At 42.8% G+C, this 13,703-nt stretch overlaps 1 protein-coding gene across 1 annotated transcript in view; it reads left to right on the top strand.

The window, feature by feature from the left end:
- LOC126471076 (uncharacterized) overlaps window positions 1–13,703 on the top strand; it is a 483,768-nt gene that overhangs the window by 39,211 nt on the left and 430,854 nt on the right. The window lies entirely within an intron of this gene.

Here is a 13,703-nt window from a genome sequence, read left to right as displayed (position 1 = left end):
ACCAGTGCTCCAGGGAACACAGTTTATGAAATCCTGCATAGTAAATAACAGACGGCGCGTGGGAGACTCAACAGAGAGTATCTCTGGCCACGACAATGTGCCCGGATAGCACACGCAGAGGTACAAATGAAGATTGTAGCTCTGGTGGCGGCAACGATAGACTGCACGGCTTGTCACATTTTTTTTTTTTTTTTTTTAAGTACTGTGGCCCAGAACGCTATAGGCACATGGACGCCAATGTTTTATTAATCGTGAATTCTACTCGCTAACTGCTCGAGAACCTAAAACAGATAATACAAACATTTCTTACCATGTTCCTCGAGTTCATGATTTACCGCGAATGCCTGAAAATTTGGCAGAACAGGTTTCTACGTGAAGTTCGCTGACCTACTTTTATTATCTTGTCCCGGGCGAGAGGTTATAATGGGGAAATAAATCGGCAGTGTCCTTTTTACGTGCAACCATCTCAGTGTTCAGTGAATCCTCGGTAAAACGTAACTCTGGATGGCCACATAGAGATGTCAAACCCGGAGTTCCTGCTACTGCGGCATGTCACTCGGGGAGGATTATATTAAATGGTTCAAATGGCTCTGAGCACTATGGGACTTAACTGCTGTGGTCATCAGTCCCCTAGAACTTAGAACTACTTAAACCTAACTAATCTAAGGACATCACACACATCCATGCCCGAGGCAGGATTCGAACCTGCGACCGTAACGGTCGCGCGGTTCCAGACTGTAGCGCCTAGAACCGCTCGGCCACTCTGGCCGACCGAGGCTTATATTACTGTAGATTAAGATCCTAAGAGCCCAAATTCAAGCTGTTACTAGTCCAACATATATACGTGTCGGAGTTACTTTTAACGCCATTGGCATTTAGTTTCTTATTTTCAACGCGAAAAGTAATGTACGAAAGCTATTACCTAGCACGACAAAATTAAGCTGATTTGTATGTCCAGTCTTCCTGGAATCGATTAAAAATTTAGCGCATTAACGCAGCGAAAGATAACTGATGAATATTCGTTACACTTCGCAAAGCGCTGACAGTAAACTAATTGAAACGAAGGCAATGATCTGTCTCTAATTACTACGGAAAACGTCTAGACTGGATTTCTTACATGATAAGTAACAAGCGTTGTCGGTGCGCCGTCCACTCTACATTTCACCGAGTAAGAACAGAAGGTAGCGACTGTACCCTTCGGACAGGCGGTCGATATGCGCCAAAAGCGGTCGTATTTCTCGGAGCCTCGCGAAGGGTGGTCAGTGAACTGGTCATTACCACCTCGCCACCCTAGCGCCCGAGTTCAATGACCGCGGCTGCTGCAGTTGAAGCCTTCGTTATTAATTACTTTGCATCCTGCACGGAAAAACTATTTGAGTACGATACTACACTCATGATCAATCGTATAAGGAACTATGCTGAGTTGGAGGGAACGCAATCGTGTCGCTACAGTGAATTGAATAGTTCGGCGTGTTACGTGACTGAAATGTTGCCAGGCCGTCTGCTGATCTTCAGCATGACAATTTAGTGAAGAATGGACAAGACACGCAAAATCAACACACCTTATGGCGGCCAGATAGTAGATGCCCGACGCATACTACACGCAATACCCGATATCGCAGATCGACTGCGCATTTCAAGTGCCATCGTTTCAAGTATATACCATCACTACCTCAGTCAGGGGAAAAACCGTTGCTGCCAGGGTCAAATGTCGTGAGCGTTTGGTGACAGTAGTCGCCGCCGACTGCGGTCAATGGAAAGAGTGGATAGACAGGCCACAACTCAGCAAAATACTCGCTGATGATACCTAGTCGGCTTCAACCGATGAGAAGGCATATCATTAAGAACCACCATTTCTCCATGGGGTATAAAAGCCACTGACCTACAGGTATACTTTTATTCACTGCACATTATAGGGCTCAGAAATTAATACTAGCGTGGAAAAGGTCATTGGACGTAGAAATGGTTTTTGGACGCTAGAAAACTCAAAACTGTGGTACACTTCAATGGCAGAGTACGAGAACGTAGGAAACCACATACCACAATGCATGCCACATGATAACAAATCATTGCTCAGACAGGTATTCTCGTGAGAGAGTGGCGGGTTGTTAACATGGAAGGGAATTGGGATCCTGATATGACTGCCGTCCTCTGCCATCAGTGAGCGAAACATAAACCTACTGCCCTATGTGTGTATCTGTTTCTTCGCCGACAGTATCCGCACGTGCCTGCATCTTCAGCAATATAATTTACCACACCATCACCCTCGAATTATTTTAAAATGTGTTAGTGTGGCCTCCTGGCCTCTGTTCCATGGAGCATAACTAAGACGCCATCGAGTGAGATGAGCGTGCCTTGAGTTTGGATCGCATTTGAACGCCAGTGAGTGAAGCTGTCTCGGCAGTCCATGGCACCCCGTCATCAAGGCGCAAGTGTGTGCTTCTTGCTTTTCATACGGATGTCTTATTTAAATGCTGACGAATAAATGTACGCTTCACTCTCTCCTCCTACTTGGATCTGCACCTGTAAGGGGCAGTCAAATGAAAACGAGAAAGATGAAAAAAATTAAGAAAACTGTTCGTCATTTCAAAATTAGTTGCCATAACTGTCAACACGTTTATCCCACTATGAGACAGGACGGTCAATGCCTTCATGGAAAAATGTTTGCTGTTGCCTACGAAACCACGATTGTATCTATGAAATCGACTGCCACGTATCCCTTTCCTTAGGACTCCAGAAATGTGTCACTTCGCCATAAGATTAACAGTGGGAGATTAACAGCGTGATTGTACAGCATGAGACGTATGGAATTCTGTCACTCGGTTCTGGTGCGACCTCGCGGCAATAGATTCATTCTTCAAAGAATTCCCTTTACCGATGAAGTTAACTTTGCAAATCATGGGAAACTAAACATTAGAATTTTTGCAGTATAGGTTCAGTGAGTGAGAATCCGCACCGACTAAGGCACGTAAGCATCAGAGGCAGTCGAGTATGAACGTTTGCTGCAGGATTGTTGCAGGCTCTGTGGCTAGCCCTTGCTTCATTGAAGAAAGATTAACGGGTAAAAGATACGGAAAATTCCTTACTGAAGTGTTACTGGATCTCTCATAGAGGAAGCGCCACGTGAAGTACGTAGATTTATCAAGAATAAGCAGGATGGTTGTCCGGCTAATTACTCGCTTGCGATTAGGAAAGCGCTCATCTAGTTCCTTTCAGGTTCCTGGATAAGATGTCTAGGCATTAGCAGTTGGTCAGCACGTTCGCCTGATGTGACCTCATTGGATTTTTTCTCTGCGGTGAACTCTAAGATGAAGTTTATGTACAATTTCCAAAACCCAAGAAGAATTAGAAAAAAATGGTTCAAATGGCTCTAAGCACTATGGAACATAACATCGGAGGTCTTCAGTCCCCTAGACTTAGAATTACTAAAACCTAACTAACCTAAAGACATCACACACATCCATGCCCGAGGCAGGATTCGAACCTGCGACCGTAGCAGCTGCGCTGTTCCGGACTGAAGCGCCTAGAACCGCTCGACCACAGCGGCCGGTGAAGAATTAGAACACCATTGTTGTAGCATTGGCAGTCATACTGACGGAATTTCTTCAGTATGTCCAGAAGTCCCTGAATCAGCGAGTGAAAATTAGATGCTGTGCAATTCGAACACTTCACGACATGAATGGAATTATAAGGAAGTGTTTATTTCCACATACTTTCGTGAATTTGTTTTTGTTACTGTTGTTGATGTAATTTTGCAGTGTGAGTGTGTATCTTGGCTCATGACGCGAAGTTATTACTAAACAATCTTTATAATCCAATTACCTGTTTCATAAATCCATTCAATTATTGACATGCAACTTTCTTTCAAGACTCTGGGAGAAACAAGAGCAGAACTGTCACTGTAGTTAATTGGTGACTCTTCCTTAGATATTATATCTTTTTGCATCCAACCTCATGCATAGAGGGGTGATTAATTTTAGTTTTAAATTAAACTTTTCTCCACTATCCGCTGTTGTAAGTAAACTCTCTTACCAGCGTCAGGCTCTAACACCCCATCAGACTGTGGCGACAATTCCGTATAAGAACACGAACTTCCGCATACGACAGCAGCTGGTTTCCTGATCAGAACTGATAAATTATAACATTAAACACTGATATTTTAATTTATCCGAAACTAGCAATCTGACTTTGAGCAGTGTAACGCCGTTAAATTCGTCTCTTTTACAATTACGATACAAGCAGGAGAAAATATTATAGATACATTTCTAAAAGTGAGGTTGATACCAATATCCCTGTAATTAATATCGCTGTGAAAAGAAAATATACGTCATTTAGTGAGGTCTGTTTCAAAATTTATCGTATTTTATACGATATCTTAAACGGCTCAGGAAATACCTGAGGTGAATAGCTTATCTGAATCGCCCTGTATGTTACTGTAGGAGCTTAAAATATTACCCGTAAAGTGATCACAGAAAAAATTGTTTACATAATACTACCGAGTCAGGGAATATTGCAATTCGCTTGCTAAATAGTTCACACAATGGTAAGTGTCACCGCACGGTGAAAGAAATTTGTGAGTGTGACGATGTGTAGCTTAGAATGCGATGTGCATCGGCCGAGAGGGAAGAGCCACTGACTGTAGAAGGACGGAGAGGACTAGCGTTATTGCCTGGTTCATTGCCACTGTGCTGTGATAACTCCCATGCAACGACTGGTGCATTTCCCGTCGTGCAGTTATGATTCATCGTCGGAAAGCAGCCTGTAGCTTCACTTCCCTAGGGTGCACGCGGCTCGTGTTAACGCTAATGGTCACGTACGGCGATTGTGCATGAGTGTACAGTTTGTTTCGTGAGAATGGGGGTCAGTGTCCTCTTTACACACCGCTTTCAGTGGCTCTCAGTTCAATAAGGTTTGAAGGTCATCGAGTTCCGTACCGCAGCTGTCAAAACGTACGTCAGTAATGAAATTTACGAGAGAAATTACTGGTAAGAATTCGTGATCAATTATGTGAAGGTTCTCAACAGCCAGGAAGTTAGGGTACTCGGAAATTCCTAATAGTGCTGAATTATGCCACTCATAATAATTCTCGGTATTCATTACGACGCAGAACCATTGACTTAGTATTGTGGCCCTATGAATCTTATCAAATTATCTGTGATCCACATCACCACTGATTATTCTTTATAGACGTACAACATTAATTCAATGACCTTAAAGAAGTGTCCATTAGTCTTTTGAACACTGACAACGATTTTTAGAACCAGGTTGGTCAATCTGCGGGTCCCGTGCTTGGTTATGCGTCATGCACTGGATTTCAGATGGATGGTGTTTCATTAATGTGACAAATGTCCGCCTCCGTAGGTGAGCCACCAGCGTGGCTGACAGCCATGCGAGGGGCCAGTGTTTGATTCCCTGCAGAGTCGGAGATTTCCTCCGTTTGGGGACTGGGTGTTGTGTTTCCCTCATCATTTCAGCACCATCAACATGCAGGTCGACGAAGTGGCGTCAAATAAAAATACTTGCACCAGACGGCCAAAATATGTCATAATCATGTGGATATGAAAATTTCCTTATAATCCAGTTGCACCACAACAGTGCCATCGGCATAGGCTCTTCTGTTATATCGTCTACGGGAGGAGGAGGAGGAGATTAGTGTTTAACGTCCCGTCAACAACGAGGTCATTAGAGACGGAGCGCAAGCTCGGGTGAGGGAAGGATGGGGAAGGAAATAGGCCGTGCCCTTTCAAAGGAACCATCCCGGCATTTGCCTGAAGCGGTTTAGGAAAATCACGGAAAACCTGAATCAGGATGGCCGGAGACGGGATTGAACCGTCGTCGTACCGAATGCGAGTCCAGTGTGCTAACCACTGCGCCACCTCGCTCAGTATGTCGTCTACGGTGCAACTACTTGCATAAATACGATTTACAGCGATTACTGCTTTACATAAACGATAAAAAGTAGTGGTCCTGCCTTGTGATTTCAAATCGATTTCATCCCAACCCAATGGAACAAATATCAAACACGGTCAACGTCTTTCATCTACATCTGCATCTACATCTACATAGACACTCCACAATCCACCATACGGTGCGTGGCGAAGGGTACCCCGCACCATTACTAGTCATTTCCTTTCGTGTTCCACTCGCAAGCAGATCTAGAGAAAAGCGACTATTTATATGAATCCGTAAGACCCCTAATTTCTCGTATCTTATCTTCATGGTCCTTACGAGCAATGTATGATGGAGGCAGTTAGCTTCAAATGCCGGTTCTCTAAATTTTCTCAATAGTGTTCCTCGAGAACAACGTTGCCTTCTCTCCAGCGATTCCCATGTCGTTTCCGAAGCATGTCCGTAACACTTGCATGCTGTTCGAAACTTCAGTAAGAAATCTAGCACCCCGCCTCCGAGCTGCTTCGATTTCTTCCTTTAATCCGACCTGCTACGAATCCCAAACACTCGAGCAGTACTCAAGAATAGGTCACACTAGCATGGTAAATGTGGTCTCCTTAACAGATGAACCACACTTTCCTAGAATTCTCCAAATAAACCGATCATTCGCCTTCCCAACCACAATCCCCACAGGTCCGTACCATTTCATATCGTCTTGCAACGTTACACCCAGATATTTTAAAGACGTGACTGTGTCAAGCGGGACCCTACTAATGCTGTATCCGAACATTACGGGTTTGCTTTCCCTACTCATCCGCATTCACTTACATTTTTTCTACATTTAGAACTAGCTACCATTCATTACACCAATTAGAAATTTTGTCTAAGTCTTCTTGTATCCTCCTACTGTTACCCAACTTCGACATCTTATACACCACAGCATCATCATCAAACAGTCGCAGATTGCTATCCACCATGTCCAATAGATCATTTACGTGCATAGAAAATGATAACGGTCCTGTCACAGTTCCCTGGGGCACTGCTGACGATATCCTTATCTCTGACGAATATTTTCCGTCGAGGACAACGTAATAGGTTCTATAACCTAAGAAGTCTTCAAGCCATTTACATATCTGTGAACCTGTTCCATAACCTCGTATCTTCTTTAACAGACTGCAATGGGGTCCCATCTCAAACGCTCTCCGGAAATCTAGAAATATGAAATCTGGCTGCTGCCCTTCATCCATAGTTCGCAGTATATCATGTGAGAAAAGGGCAAGATGAGTTTCGCACGAGCGATGCTTTCTATAACCATGCAGGTTCGTGGACATAAGATCCCAGGTCTCAAGAAAATTAATTATATTTGAACTGAGAATGTGTTCAAGGATTCTGCAGCAGACCGATGTTACCGATACCGGTCTGTAATTTTGCGGGTCTTTTCTTTTCCCCTTCTTATATACAGGAGTCTCCTGCGCTTTTTTTCCGGACGTGGCGACTGGGGGAGGAATTCGCGTTAAATGAAAGCTAGGTAAGGGGTCAATGCTGTGGAGTATTGGGATTCCAACCGGACCTGCTGAATTACTGAATTTGTTTTAAACTCTTTCAGTTGTTTGTCTACGTCAGGAATGCTTGTTACTACGTCGTCCATACGGGAGTCTGTTCGATTGTCAGACTGTATATTTGTATGATTCTTCTGCGTGAACGATTTCTTGAACGTGAAATTTAAAACTTCCGTTTTGGTATTCAAAAGTTCGGCTTTCCTTTTTCCTGTCTTAAACTGCCACACCAGACTGCTCAACATCTGACTGGATGAAAGCCTTAGACCTATTTAGCGATTTTACATAGGACCAGAATTTTCTCGGGTTCTCTGCCAGACCTCTTGCTAATATACTTTCATATAATTGCAAATAAACAGAAATGACATGGTGCCAAGTAACTACCAACCTGAGTTACCAACTAAACTCAGTGATACGCATAGAAACTGTCATTAAAGCATTGAACATACAGATCATCGGTTTTCTTAGCATTATAATAGTACAACACAGAACACATATTCACCTTGTAAGTCAATAGGAAACAATACACATTTTTAATCAAGAACTTATTGTACGACGTACAGTAACACAGCACGACATGTTTTCAGTCTACACGTAATGACATACCTAACACATCGAGTCTATCATGTGGTTAAATAGAAGCTAAAGCTGTCCACAAGCTGGAAATATTCACCCTGGCTATACCTCTCGTCTGATTTGACCAACGACGTCACCATAACGGCAGACATAATATGCTCTTCGAAATTCAATATGCTTTAAACACCCGCCACAAGAAGAATTAAAATTCTTCACATGACATCACATCAGTTGGCTTCAGTAATTGACAACCAAACTGTCACCCTTCATCTTAACCTACACCTCGGGCTACGCTCAGACATCAGCCTATCACCATATCTTACATTCCCAATAATAATACAGAGATATTTAAACAGGTGTATTCAAACTGTATAATTTTCAATTTTGATGAATGTTTGGCTCTCTGTTATGATGGTGTGGCTTTCAGGTGGCAGCACCATAATCATACAAAATCAACCACTCAGAAAAATTATTCGCATCAAATACCTCAACTATTTCATAACTTCGGATGTCGAGATGTCTCAACATTACCGAAAACGAGTTAATACTGAGCGGCTGAAATGACGCTAAGTCAGTAGATTTCTATGTGGGAAAGAAGTGCTCCACCGTCTTTAGGGGAAAGTTAATGGGACCGTCATCAGCCTCGTGACTCTACCCGTCTTAAAAAGTTAGGCGGGAACAATAAACCACGGACAAGCGATGTATGGAATGAAAATGGCTCAAATGGCTCTGAGCACTATGGGACTTAACATCTGTGGTCATCAGTCCCCTAAAACTTAGAACTATTTAAACCTAACTAACCTAAGGACATCACACACATCGCAGGATTCGATCCTGCGACCGTAGCGGTCGCGCGGTTCAAGACTGAAGTGCCTAGAACCGCTCGCCCTCAGCGGCCGTCGGAATGAAAATGAAAATGTGGCACAGGTTCATTGACGTCACAAGGCTGAACCATAAAGAAAATGAATATATGAGAGAATGGATGGCAGAGAGACAACCGTGCCATAGGTACTACGTGAACATCATCAGAAACGAGAGAAATCCAAGGTAGAAACCACTCTCCACGCGATTGAGAAGGAAGTCAACCGCGTGATCGTCGCAAGAAACAATTCGTGTCTGTTGACAAGACCGTCTGGTGGTATAAGCTAGCAAGAAAGTGTGTGCACCTACCTCTCCCACTTCTGATAAAGTTTCCGAAACTTCCCGGTCGCTGACGTTACTTTCGCACACAGTTGGTCGCTTGCCCTTGGTTTCTCTCTCGGTTTGCTATTGTGGCTTTGTATTCCATTGACGATTCTTGGATTTCGCGTTTTGGATTACTCCCGGTTTCTCCTGTGCGATTTGCGTATTGTTTTCGCCATCGAGCACTTGGTCATTACGGGCACTCCATTTTCTCATAAAGCGATGAGTGGCATTTCCGCACCTGGCCTGGGCAGTAAGTTATTAAAATCACTTAGCCAAGTAATAAATGTCCCATCCTTTGTTAAGTCTTATATAGATCCACAAGAATTTCGTACAGATCCCGGTCCATTTCGTACATCGGCAGACGAACTTTCAAATCATGTTGACTGTAACACTTTTCCTCGTCAGTATTTGTCAGCCAGAAAGATTGTGGCCCCTGATCACAAGAATTTGCTCAAGTGACTGGGTTATACCAGCAGCCTTTTAGGTGTGTCTCACGGTTTGTGGGCGTGTGACACTGTTCAGTGTGATCCGTCAGCTGCATGGGTAGGCTAAGCTCAGCGACCTCTTGTTGTTGAGCACCTGGTGCCGGCACGGGGTTTCACCATGAAATGAGGTTCCTACATCCCATAAAATGTCCATTGATGTGTTACACATAAGAAACGAAATTTGCGTAACAACAGAAGCCCTACGATTGGCTGTACCGTTTCCTTCTCTGGAGACTTCAGTCAATGTTATCAGGAATCTCAAAAGGGACGAGGGCAGACGAAGTCAAAGCATCTGCAATTCTTAATTAGCAAAGCATCTTAATATAAAACAAAATTAATAAAATAAATGAAAAATTCCAATAGCGTATGCCAAATCACACAAAAATTTTAACTGAAACTCAATATTAATACATTCTCTAAAGTCTTGGAATTCCCCGAACAGATATATCGCCAGTATAGACATCGATAACAAGGAATCACAATCGAGATTCTCGATCCTCGAGATCGATTAACTATATATATATATATATATATATATATATATATATATATATATATATATATATATATATAGGGTGTTACAAAAAGGTACGGCCAAACTTTCAGGAAACATTCCTCACACACAAATGAAGAAAAGATGTTATGTGGACATGTGTCCGGAAACGCTTGATTTCCATGTTAGAGCTCATTTTAGCTTCGTCATTCCAACGTGATCAAATTGTAAATTTTCACAATCAACATGTGTGGGCTGACGAGAATCCGCACGCAATTGTGCAATCACGTCATCAACACAGATTTTCTGTGAACGTTTCGGCAGGCATTGTTGGTGATGTCTTGATTGGGCACCATGTTCTTCCACCTACGCTCAATGGAGCACGTTATCATGATTTCATACGGGATACTCTACCTTTGCTGCTAGAACATGTGTTTTTACAAGTATGATACAACATGTGGTTCATGCACGATGGAGCTCCTGCACATTTCAGTCGAAGTGTTCGTACGCTTCTCAACAACAGATTCGGTGACCGATGGATTGGTAGAGGCGGACCAGTTCCATGGCCTCCCACTCTCCTGACCTCAACCCTCTTGATTTTTATTTATGGGGGCATTTGAAAGCTCTTGTCTACGCAACTCCGGTAGCAAATGTAGAGACTCTTCGTGCTCGTATTGTGGATGGCTGTGATACAATACGCCATTCTCCAGGGCTGCATCAGCGCATCAGGGATTCCATGCGACGGACGGTGGATGTATGTATCCTCGCTAACGGAGGACACTTTGAACATTTCCTGTAACAAAGTGTTTGAAGTCACGCTGGTACGTTCTGTTGCTGTGTGTTTCCATTCCATGATTAATATGATTTGAAGAGAAGTAATAAATGAGCTCTAACATGGAAAGCAAGCGTTTCCGGACATATGTCCACATAACTTATTTTCTTTCTTTGTGTGTGAGGAATGTTTCCTGAAAGTTTGACCGTATCTTTTTGTAACACCCTGTGTATATATATATATATATATATATATATATATATATATATAGGGTGATTCAAAAAGAATACCACAACTTTAAAAATGTGTATTTAATGAAAGAAACATAATATAACCTTCTGCTATACATCATTACAAAGAGTATTTAAAAAGGTTTTTTTTTCACTCAAAAACAAGTTCAGAGATGTTCAATACATCTACATCTACATCTATACTCCGCGAGCCACCTTACGGTGTGTGGCGGAGGGTACTTATTGTACCACTATCTGATCCCCCCTTCCCTGTTCCATTCACGAATTGTGCGTGGAAAGAACGACTGCTTGTAAGTCTCCGTATTTGCTCTAATTTCTCGGATCTTTTCGTTGTGATCATTACGCGAGATATATGTGGGCGGTAGTAATATGTTGCCCATCTCTTCCCGGAATGTGCTCTCTCGTAATTTCGATAATAAACCTCTCCGTATTGCGTAACGCCTTTCTTGAAGTGTCCGCCACTGGAGCTTGTTCAGCATCTCCGTAACGCTCTTGCGCTGACTAAATGTCCCCATGACGAATCGCGCTGCTTTTCGCTGGATCATGTCTATCTCTTCTATTAATCCAACCTGGTAAGGGTCCCATACTGATGAGCAATACTCAAGAATCGGACGAACAAGCGTTTTGTAAGCTACTTCTTTCGTCGATGAGTCACATTTTCTTAGAATTCTTCCTATGAATCTCAACCTGGCGCCTGCTTTTCCCACTATTTGTTTTATGTGATCATTCCACTTCAGATCGCTCCGGATAGTAACTCCTAAGTATTTTACGGTCGTTACCGCTTCCAATGATTTACCACCTATGGCATAATCGTACTGGAATGGATTTCTGCCCCTATGTATGCGCATTATATTACATTTATCTACGTTTAGGGAAAGCTGCCAGCTGTCGCACCATGCATTAATCCTCTGCAGGTCCTCCTGGAGTACGTACGAGTCTTCTGATGTTGCTACTTTCTTGTAGACAACCGTGTCATCTGCAAATAGCCTCACGGAGCTACCGATGTTGTCAACTAAGTCATTTATGTATATTGTAAACAATAAAGGTCCTATCACGCTTCCCTGCGGTACTCCCGAAATTACCTCTACATCTGCAGATTTTGAACCGTTAAGAATGACATGTTGTGTTCTTTCTTCTAGGAAATCCTGAATCCAATCACAAACCTGGTCCGATATTCCGTAAGCTCGTATTTTTTTCACTAAACGTAAGTGCGGAACCGTATCAAATGCCTTCCTGAAGTCCAGGAATACGGCATCAATCTGCTCGCCAGTGTCTACGGCACTGTGAATTTCTTGGGCAAATAGGGCGAGCTGAGTTTCACATGATCTCTGTTTGCGGAATCCATGTTGGTTATGATGAAGGAGATTTGTATTATCTAAGAACGTCATAATACGAGAACACAAAACATGTTCCATTATTCTACAACAGATTGACGTAAGCGAAATAGGCCTATAATTATTCGCATCTGATTTATGACCCTTCTTGAAAATGGGAACGACCTGCGCTTTCTTCCAGTCGCTAGGTACTTTACGTTCTTCCAGCGATCTACGATAAATTGCTGATAGAAAGGGGGCAAGTTCTTTAGCATAATCACTGTAGAATCTTAAGGGTATCTCGTCTGGTCCGGATGCTTTTCCGCTACTAAGTGATAGCAGTTGTTTTTCAATTCCGATGTCGTTTATTTCAATATTTTCCATTTTGGCGTCCGTGCGACGGCTGAAGTCAGGGACCGTGTTACGATTTATGGCCCCCTCCAGACACACGAGCAATATCAACCCGATACTCCAACTCGTTCCACACTCTCTGTAGCATATCAGGCGTAACAGTTTGGATAGCTGCTGTTATTTCTCGTTTCAAATCATCAATGGTGGCTGGGAGAGGTGGCCGAAACACCATATTCTTAACATACCCCCATAAGGAAATATCACAGGGGGTAAGATCAGGGCTTCTTGGAGGCCAGTGATGAAGTGCTCTGTCACGGGCTGCCTGGCGGTCGATCCATCGCCTCGGGTAGTTGACGTTCAGGTAGTTACGGAAAGATAAGTGCCATTGTGGTGGCGCTCCATCCTGCTGAAATATGAATTGTTGTGCTTCTTGTTCGAGCTGAGGGAACAGCCAATTCTCTAACATCTCCAGATACTGTAGTCCAGTTACAGTAGCACCTTCGAAGAAAAAGGGACCAAAAACTTTATTGGCTGAAATGGCGAACAAATGTACAACTAAATGAAACTTTATAGCTCCCTTAATTCGCCGACAGATAGTGCTTAGCTCTGCCTTTTGTCGTTGCAGAGTTTTAAATTCCTAAAGTTGTGGTATTCTTTTTGAATCACCCTGTATATATATATATATATATATATATATATATATATATATATATAATTGAGTTTGCATTAAGGGCGATATACTGAGCTTCTATCCAGTTGTTTACTTCTTCGTATTTTAACAACTGTAAAAATAGATTTAAAATAAGCTGTAAAAATCGTTTCACTATATTGC

The sequence above is a fragment of the Schistocerca serialis genome, chromosome 3, assembly GCF_023864345.2.
Source record: "Schistocerca serialis cubense isolate TAMUIC-IGC-003099 chromosome 3, iqSchSeri2.2, whole genome shotgun sequence".
NCBI lineage: Eukaryota > Metazoa > Arthropoda > Insecta > Orthoptera > Acrididae > Schistocerca > Schistocerca serialis.
Note: the sequence above shows the minus strand (reverse complement) of the source record. Positions and strands in the feature narration are given on the sequence as shown.